Genomic DNA, 11,250 nt, shown 5'->3' with positions numbered 1-11,250 from the left:
CATCCTAATTCCTTCAGCCACCTTTGTCCATCCCCCCCCCCTTTCGATTTTTGCTGTTATGACTAGCCTTACTATCTATCAACCCTAAAATGTAACATAGGTGGAGGTGAGAATCCATCATAAAGACCAAAATGCTATCACAAGGATGATTTTTGCTGCTACCATAGAGACGAAACTACACAAGGAACTCCAGTGAAGAGTTCTAAAATCCTTCCCCCTTAAGATGCAACCTCCATTTCTGATGAAGAGGTCCCTCCGATTCTAAGTTTTGGATTTTCAATTTGGAATCGATTTCTAACAGTAGGTCTCTGATTTTGTTTTAGATTTCATTTTGGAACCGAATTTACTGGTTTATGACGGCTTTATCAATGGTGGAATAGATTTTCACCATTTTCTTGAGAGTTGGTTAGGGAGATGTAAAAGGTTTGAAGCCACCGATTCAAAGCACGGTCGAAGATGGTGTCCTCATCTGTTGTCGAAGTGTGTTTGTGTTTGTGTTTAGGACAGATGGAAGGGAAGGGAAGATGGGTGATGGCGATGAGAATGAAAACACAAAGAGAGAGAGAGAGAGAGAGAGTGTGTGTGTGTGTGTGTGTATGTGGTGGTTCACGACGCTCACAAGTGGGTGGTTCAGCAGTCGATCGTCGGAGACGATGTTGATTGTTGGAGACGACCGACGTCTTGGTCGCAGATGCGTATATATAATATAAATTATAGTAAATTACAATTTGGTCTCTATAGCTTAAACAAAATTGTATAACTTGTCCCTGTAAAGGTAAAAAGTGGGGGTATTTTTGTAAATTTTACAAATAGGCGGCAAACGGTTCATAAGTGAACCCATGTGATTTATAGATGAATTATATGTCCATATGTGAACCCGTGTGATTCACATATGAACCTTTGTGATTCACATATGAACTAATTAATGGGTTCACATATGAACATATAATACATATGTGAATCACAAAGGTTCACATATGAACTTGTTTGCCGCCAATTTGTAAAAATTACGAAACTACCTCTCTATCTTTCGCATACTCATGAGAGGAATTACCCGGTGTTTCACAGTCAAAACCGCAAATATTGACCAGATAAAGGGCTATGATGACTTATTTACTTCTCAAATACTTATCACTTTTCAAATGAACCTTCCCATATATATATATATATATATATATATATATACATACTTGGGATCATGTGAGACCAAAGGTTTTTCGTGAGACCCGTATAGGGATGGTAATGGACCCCGACCCGTCGGGTAACCTGGTCCACCCGCCCGATCGGGGAAGGGGAATCCCCGAAAAATCGGGTCCGGGGACGGGGATCCCCGCTTGGCGCAATCCGGGGATGGGGTCGGGGACGGGTATAGCACTCCCCGCCCCGCCCCGTACCCGTTATTTATGTGTATATATGTTTTATAAGAATTGGGCTTTTGACTTTGGGCTTTAGTTGTAAAACATAATAGAATGCATCCTTTCCTTAGCCCAATCCACACTAAGTCCAAGCTTATCTTTCCCTTCCCTCCAAGGTCCATGACCAGTCACCAGTTCTGCAATTCACCACGACCGACCCCACGACGCGCTGCTGCTGCTCGCTCTCCTCTCCAGTGTCCACGACGTGCTGCTGCGACGGTGACGGTGACAGGCTGGCCGACGACTCCACTCTCCCTCTCGGCTCTCCCTCTCGGCTCTCCCTCAGTCCCTCTCGGCCTCTCCCTCTCGGCTCTCCCTCTTGATTTGTTACCGTATGCTTACATTCTTCACCTTCACTTGATCATTTCTTGTTAAATTATTGGTTTACCTTATCTATTTGCCTACTTTTTCTTGATTTGTGAACTAATGTGGACCCAAATTAGTATATTATTGTTGTTGGTCAATTTATTTAAATAAGTTAGGGTTTTGACTTTTTTTATTATAATGATCATATTCTATGGTTTTGAGTTTCTTTATTAATAAGTTAGGGTTTTGACTTTCCTCTAAATTTTGTAAGTTTATTATCACATACAAACTTTTTAATTTTAGATGGAACCTTCGGAAAACGAGAACATACATGGTGATGAGACTGAGATGGAAGGAAACAAGGAACAAGTAACAACCGGTGATGATACTTACGAACCCGTAAGYATGCCTGTAGGGACTAACACGGGCAATAAACAACCACAAAAAAGATTAAAGTCGGGAACATTATATCCTACGTCAAACATCTTTTTTCCGTTGATTTGTGAAATGAAAGTGTCTTTGTTGAGTTGGAGAAATTCTGTTCATGATGTTATTAGGCAAATGGCATCATTAATGTTGATCAAGTTCAACAAATATTGGAGTGTCATACATGAGGTTATGAGTATAGCAATTGTATTAGATCCTAGATATAAGTTGAAGTTAATAAATTATTTCTTTCCRAAAATCTATGGTGGTGAGGCAAAAAGTGAGGTTATGAGGATACGTAACCTATGTGTCGAGTTGTTCGAAGAGTATAAGAAGAAGTATGYCGACAAACCTTCACAAAAAGGACAATCAACCGCTAGTTCCTTAGATGGAGATGATTTCACTTHTGACAAACCTACATGGGAGATGGATTATGAGTCTATGATGTGTGATGATGACATCTTGACAACAAGTGAATTGGATGATTATTTGGCCGAAAAAGTTTCACCTAACGAAGACGGCTTTGATATCTTATTGTGGTGGAAATGCAATGGCTCCAAGTTTCCTATGCTCCAAAGAATTGCAAGAGACGTTTTAGCCATACCAATTTCTACGGTAGCTTCTGAATCCGCTTTTAACATGAGCGGTAACAAAGTCACAAAACAGCRTAGTCGACTACACCCACAAACAGTTGGAGCATTAATGTGCACTCAAAGTTTTGTTACGGAAAGAACTTCAAGGTAAAAAATTATTTAAATTCTTAGTCATACAAGTAATTATATTTTTTTCTAACTTGTCTTACTTTTTGTAGATAAAAAACATGGAGAGCCCCAAGCATTTGATGAAACAGTTRCATATGATGCGGATGTCGAGTAACAACTAACAAGTGGTTGTTTTATTTTTTTGATGGTAGATAGTATGGAAATTTATTTGATATGTTTTGGTTCTTTCGGATATTACTCGATGTAGTTTTAGTATGTTTGACGTTAACTTTGATAATATTAGTTTAAACTTTTTGGTCTTGTTTAAGTCTTATTTTAATATTAGTGTATTTCAATAAATAGTGATGTTTTATAATTTTTGGTTTTTAAAAAAAAATCCCCGTTTCCCCGTTGGGGATCCCCGTTCCCCGTTGGGGATGGGGATGGGGATGGGGATGTGATCATAATCCCCGGCGGGGACGGGGACGGGGACGGGGATGGGGACACATACGGGGATCGGGGACGGGGATGGGTATTGGGGTCCCCGCCCCATTCCCGCCCCATTACCATCCCTAGACCCGTAAGACCAATTCTCAACCCTTGGATTAGATCTACAATCTGAACATTCATAATCACAAAATTGTCACGAGACTTCTCAATAATCACAAAATTGTCATCGTGCAATTTTAGACCATTAGATCATTAGCTTATAAAGTTGATCAATGAACATAAATTGGTCTTACGGGTCTCACGAAAAACCTTTGGTCTCACGTGAACCCAACTCTCTCTCTCTCTCTCTCTCTCTCTCTCTATATATATATATATATACATATATATGGGTAAATCAAATACAAACAATGGAAATGTTACAAACCTTACATGCCAATCTCAATCTTCCCTCTAGTCTAATGAATATCTTGTTTCATAATTGTATCAATTGTATAACACAATGATTATTATAAATGAACTCTAATCTTCCGTAAATATTCAAATCATAATAAATGAATCTTCATCATTTCTGTAAAAATATCTTAATTGATTGGTTTGTATGGTATCTAACTTTTTCATGGTTTGTATTTGATTTGTATTATATATATATATATATATATATATATATGGGTCTAATAAAAAAAGAACGAGATAGATTGTGATAACTATGAGATCCAATGTGAGTCAATCATTTAAGATAATTAATGTTATTTCTTAAAATAAAGTAAAATGATAGATTATTAATTTAGTATTCACGTTCTATATTTAATTAAATCATTTAATAACTCTCTCTCTCTCTCTCTCTCTCTCTCTATATATATATATATATATATATTTAACAACTCTGTTTCCTTTCATATTCTCATTTTGTATTACCAAAATTTACATTTGATGTTGTGAACATGTTGTAAGTAATGGGTATCATAGTGGATATCAACGTATATACATTCACAATTGGTATCACATTGTTGGTTTGTGAACATATTGTGGTATTATAGTAAGTATCACAGTGTGCATATTGTAAGTATCTTGCGTATCATAGTGAGGATCGTTTGTATGCATTCTTTTTAACAACGGTGTTTTCTGGGTATCACATTGTATCTTATGTCCACACTGTGTTTGTCAAAGAGATGGGAGATAAGATATCTAAAATACCTAAAATGTCTTTAATTAACATTTACCAAAATTATTAACTTCATAATTTATCATTTGATTCGTGGTTGAGATTTGATCTTACGGTTATCATAAATTACTAAGTTCTCCTTTGAATGACCAATGTACATATGCTAAATCATTTGAGAACTCTCGTCTTTTTGAAATCCGTGAGATTCAATGCAAGCCACTCATTTAAAAGAATTAAGTTTCTTCTTCACTTAATAATAAAAGGGTATTTTTGTTTTGATAATTTAAACGACAACTCATCACTTATAAAATCTTCTCCCTTGCTAAGTGTTTATCAAGGGTATAATTTGTGTTGTATTGTTGCAAATGTTTGAGACAAACAATAAAGAAATATATATTTGATATGGGATAAATGAAGTGACTCCTTTGAGATGTTGGATAGGTATTGTTCACAAGGTTTGCATGTGGTGTTCACCTTGTTCATGTGTTCACATCAATTTTCGTATTCACTATATGTTCAACCTGTTCATTATGTGGTAATAGATAATGTATACACTGTAAACCTTTCTCAATAGCAATCTATACATCATGAATATGGTCATACCCGATGAAGAGAGTTCACGAAGATTCACAATTAATATTTTTTTAGGTGTCACCATGAGAGAGGAGGGAGATTACAAAATACCACAATGACTTTTTTATCCCTAAAAATTAATTATTCCTGAAAAATTGGAGGTTGTTTTAGAACATATATAAAGATTTTAATTAATCAAAATGATAATTAATTGATGGGTGTATCTGGTTTATTTAGATTGCATGGATCTCACGAGTCTGATAAACGAATATGCTAGCATACCCCCAAGAAAATCCATTGCATGACATCTCGCTCTTCGAGCTTGCCTGTAGGTAACGTCTATATTGTATAGATCGCTCATATAATTTATTATGCCATTTGAACGATAATTTCTACTTTCATCCGCAATGGTCTTTTCTGGTATATGGTCTAAAACTTTTTTATTCACTCGTCTATGATTTGGATGCAGGTGGGTTTTTAAACAAGTGTGTCGGTCTTCCAATTTTCGAATTGGATTTAAGGTATTGTTTTACATTTTATTTATTTTGCAATGTATTTGTTTTATATATATTTGTTTTACAATATAAAAACATGAAAAAGCAAAAATAACTACCTCTTCATGTTCAATGCATGTGTCCAAGAGGCATGATAATTTGGCCATAGTGAATCTTGTGGGTCTCATTCCAAATTAATGTTTAAGTTTGCCTATGATTTGGATAGAGATAATGTATGTTGTCTTTTATTGGGTTTTTTTTTATTTTCTTAATTTTTTTGAACAAGTCTATAGTTTTTTTTTAATATGTAATTAGATTTGTATATTTACCAACAAATTAACTTAATTGTATATTGTAGAAAGAAATATGGGGTCACGAGCCGAGTTCTTCAGAGGTGTTTGAGCGGATCCTCAAATCGGAAGGTGACTAAGGGTTCGTCCAACCTGCCTACTGATCTGTAACATCCCAAAATTTTCAATAAATATAAAAAAAACAAGTATCCCAAGATCAAACACTTACATTGCAGTGGAAATAAAATCTATAATCTTAAAAATTATATCACCATCTAACATTACAATCTTGACAAACATAAGTTTGCTTTATTTAACAATGACTTGATCTCCACATGTCCTTCTTTGGTAAGAATCGCCTTCAAGTAATAAAATGGTAAGAACCAAGTATCGTATTCCACAGGGATAAGTATCTTAAGTTGTAAGATATCAAGTTAAAAGACTAACTTCAGATAGCGAATTTGAAGACTTTGATTGGATTGAGTTAACAATTGCAAATAACATAATAAATAAAGATAGCATGGGTGAAAGACCTATGGTGAAATGTAAACACAAATTCCAGCAAACAATGCTGTAGGAATGCTACAACATGCAGTAAGCCATAACTAGTTCCACCATCTATTTTGAAGGTATTCCTCTCGGACTTCACCATTGCACTATATTATAGCTTTCAACTCATATCTCTATGTGATATCCGGACCAGGGATAGTGACAAAATGGTGTCTTCAAAATATATGGATTAACAAATCTCTTTGTTAAAAATCACTCTCTCGAGCCGATTCCCATATCATTCAAGTTGGCGTGTGTTCCAGATAGTTCGTCTCTGAATCTACCGCACTTTAACACTTTTAACAAGCGACCAACCTGTCGAGAATTAATTAGTTTGAAATATATAAATGAAAAGTCTCTTTGTCGGCAACTTTCTCAAGTCTACCTCTAATATCATTCAAGTTGACGTGCATTCAATGACTTATCTCTAAGACTATGACACTATAACATTTTCAAAGTGATCAACTCGTCAAGAAGTGTCATTGGTTTTTATAAAAACTTGAATGAAATAGTGGAACGTTGTTATTGCGAAACAACGTCCACTTTCCTTCGGTTTAACATTTCACATTTTGTCTTACACCCAAGTTAATGGAATTAGCTACTCATTACGGAAATTAAACTACAAGTAATATAAAGAACATAAAGTAAATACATGAATATAAATGACGGAAAGTAAATGACTGAATGTGAAGAGTTGAAATTAAATGACAAAAAAAAAAAAAATAAGAACAATGTTGCAGCACCTCATAACGAAGAACACTATTTAAAGAAAATTAAAAACTAACTTGCATAAACATATGAACTACAGATCTGATTCTTCAATGTTTTTGGGATCCTTTTTAAAGAGCTACCAAGGGTCCTATTTATACAAAAGTTCCCAACAAAAAAACAAAAGCCTTGGAAAATCAAATGTTCCTAAAAGGAGGACAAAAGTCTAAAAAGGAGTATCACATCACAAGTAAAAGCAACCATCAAAATCCTTCATCCCAACTGTAATGGTTCTTATCCAACAGACTAACAAAAATTTGTCTTCTTCCTTTATTAGTAGTTGAATCCTTAAGCACTTTCCAAAAGGCCACCTCATGACAGTTTAGTGTTGTTGAAATACTGCAATATAGAACAATATGCTTTCAAGTTTAAGGATTTTCTACTATTATGGTGCAAAGAGAAGCTTTAATTTAGCTCCAAGTATAAACAAATGAAAAATAATATAATAAAAAAGACTCAAGGCTGAAATAAAATAAAATAAACTAACCAAAAATTAGGAAATAGGTGTTTTATATATTGAATAATCAATGGACATCAATATAAACTACAAGAATGAAAATTGTAATTTTAAAAATACAGGGATGAAAGCATTAATTTCAACAAACCACGTGCACGGAAAACATAGCTTAATATTTTTTTTTTTGTTAAAGTACCAAACAAATTCTCTTCAGATTATCGGGTTATTAACTTCATAGAGCTTCATAATCTTCTCCAACTCTCTAAACCCCACTTTTTCAAGAAACCCATGTGAAGAATCTTGAGATTCGAGTATAAAACTCGTTTTCTTGTAAAATTTTTGTCAAGAAACCATCAAACATCCTTCATAATCTTGGCTAACTACGGATTCCAACGTTGTTCTAAAGATTTAGTCGGATAAAACCGTGAACCTTACTTAGTGGCATCGAAGGTGATGCCATCAATATTACCAAGGAGAAATTATTTTGTTTAAATGCATTTCGGAATTAAAAAAATATCTGGGAATACCCCTTCAACAATTCCGAGAAAATGAGGGGATTTTGACAAAAATAGACAATCCACCAAAGTTCTTTAACTTTTTAGACATGTCAGGAACCAACTTTCCCAAATATTTATAGTTTACGTGAAATCCTTGCGCATTATGCGTAAAGTTTGATTTCGGCAAAAAGAATACTTAAAAAACTTTAAGCAAAATAGTGGTTTCTATGTTAACTTTCTTCGTAAAGTTTTTTTTTTTAAATATTTTTTTTTCTTTTTTATGACCGAAATCAACCTTACGCATAATACGTAAGGTTTCCGTGTAGACTATCCCTATTTGGGGAAGTTGGTTCTTGACATGGCTAAAAAATGAAAGGATTTTGATGGATTGTTATTTTGGTCAAAATCCCCTCATTTGCTCAGAATTGTTGAAGAGGTATTCCCCGATATTGTTTTGAATTCCCAAATGCATTTCAACAGAATAATGAAGAGTGGTTTATGTGTAAACTTCAACAAAAAAATATTTTAATAAAACCTTACACAAAAAAGTAGTTTCTACGTAAACTTTTGACTTTCTGCATGAACTTTGTTTCTAAAATCTTCTTTTGCCGAAATCAATTCTTACACATAATGCGTAAAGATTCTGTGTAAATTTTGGCTCTTTGGGGAAATAGGGTCCTGAAGTGGCTATAAAGTGAATTGACTTTAGTGGATTGACTACTTTTGTCAATTTTCCACAAATGAGTATGTTTTGCAAAATATTTTACGCTTCCCGCAATTATGTAATTAGTTATGTCAAACACCTCATGTATGTTTGAAATTTTTAAGTTCGTATTTCATTCATGACATAAGTTATTAAGAATAACATCACGATACTCGAAGAAAAAAAAATCATCACGTGACAGTTAGTTCTAAAACAAAGTGACACCATGTATGATTACCATCAAGTTGAGATTTCCCATCTTCATGCTCATTATTTTAAGAAAATGTATTAACAATGTCATGTAGACTTGACGGCAAAAGCATTTGCACGAATTTCCCCCATCTCCTGCACAACTCTTTGGTCGCAACATAAGGTACATGTTGGGAAAAAATACGAAAATAATTTTCCAATCTGTAACGAATAAAATTAAAATGATGAACTTCTACAAGTACAATTAAAACCAGTACATCATTACTTTCTATAGAAGTGATACAGATTCAAACAGACAACCATGTTAAAACCATGTATCCAAGAAAAGGGTATACATGCAATGTTGACTTAAGGGTCGTTTACCAAATGTTTGTCGGATAAGTACTTACCAGATGTCAAGTGCCTTAGCGGGTGGATATGGCAAGGACCAAGAGGATTGACTACTCAAAATTAATCGATTAAGCTCAACGACAACTAACTAAAAACTAAAATATGATTATTACAAATGGCACTACTTCACAGATCAGGAGTTTTGGAAAGTTGAACTAAATTACTAAAAAGAAATTAAAATCGAAACTTTTTATAAAAACGAAAATCAAGATCATCCCTAATCATTACTAACCCAAGTGTTCCTCAAATCCAATTGATTTCATTGATTTAACATGCAATATTTAAACGAACACAAATATGAAATTGATCAAACACTCGGCATAATCCATGCTTATCTTAACGGACCATCATCCACCTAAATTAACACCTAAACTACCGTGTCTAATACGGTGAGGAATACCAATGGACTATCTTTGCATTGCCAATTAATCCATACATATAATAATTAAATCAATAAAAACCGAACAATACATGTCACAAATTATTCCTAATAAAAATCCATACTTTTACAATGTAAAACCATAAAATGAGGGTGAAGACTCTTATCATGGTTAGTGCTTCATGGGTAAATTGTTGCATATAAAATCTTACCCGGTAATTAAGTGATGATGTTGAATTTTGCCATTAAGCGCTTACCCAGATAAGTGTTTGGTAAACGACCCTTAGACCCACTAAAATAAAATGAGGGTAGAGTGATGATTATGGCATGGAATTGCATAATTGCGACCATGGTTTTATTTTTTCCATTTTGCATTTAGTTACAATTACAATTGCAATTCAATCATAATTCCTCTAGTGTTCATCATGCACACACACACACACACACCAGGTCGGCCTTATTATTTATGGAAGAAGTCACCCCATGCAAAAAAAAAGATGTAGGGCATACTTGGTGGACTTATATGTATCTATACATGCACACACACATACACATACACATGCACATGCACATGCACATGCACATGCACATGCACATACACATACACATACACATGCACATGCACATGCACATGCACATACACATACACATACACATACACATACACATACATGTGTATATAGATGTATGTATATAAATGTGGTTGTGTGTACGTTCTTCGATCTTCTGACAACATTGATCTTTTACTCAACATAACTGACTCTTCGCCTTCCTTCCTTAACATGCAAACTCGGCTTTCAACTTGGCCATCAATGACTTTAGGGACCTCCTTCCTTACACTGAAAACTTTGTTAAGCCATCAATGACTTCGAGATCCAGGGTTAGTTGAGATGCATCAACTATAGAAATCATTCCAACTGCCTAAGTTAGATACGAGCTCATGGAATAAATTCCTGCCTCTCAATCACTGATGGCTGCTTCTTTTGGCAAAATTTGACTAGATGCAACTATTAATATTAGAGCCTTTAAACTTTAATGTATAAAATGTCCATTGATGGGTGATTAATCATAAACAAAAATCTGAAATTGCGGGTGTTACACTGAGCCTTGGGCGTGACCCTGTCTCTAGCGTGGTTCAGGGCAGAACTCGAGGTTTACAAATCTTAAGAAGAGGCTTATTTAGTTTTGTTTTTTGTTTTGGGATGATCTGAATAAATTTAGAAGGTTGGAAACCTTCTTGTAATTGTTCCTGGACTTTGTTAAATTTTGACTTAGTATAGTTTAGAGGCAGTGGAAACAGAGCCTCTAAGCCTTATACTCAGGGATCTGAGCCTTCCCTCAAGTTAGAGGTTGAGGATCAGAGCCTCTGGTTCTTATGATCAGAGCCTCTAGCATCTGGACCTTAATGTCTCTGCTCTCTATGATCAAAGCTCTAGACCCCTTATAACGTTGCTTCTAATTTTGAGTCAGTTGTAACTGC

Source organism: Cynara cardunculus (assembly GCF_001531365.2).
Source record: "Cynara cardunculus var. scolymus isolate 2C chromosome LG 7, CcrdV1, whole genome shotgun sequence".
Taxonomy (NCBI): domain Eukaryota; kingdom Viridiplantae; phylum Streptophyta; class Magnoliopsida; order Asterales; family Asteraceae; genus Cynara; species Cynara cardunculus.
The sequence above is the reverse complement of the archived record's forward strand: the minus strand, read 5'-3'. Positions refer to the sequence as shown.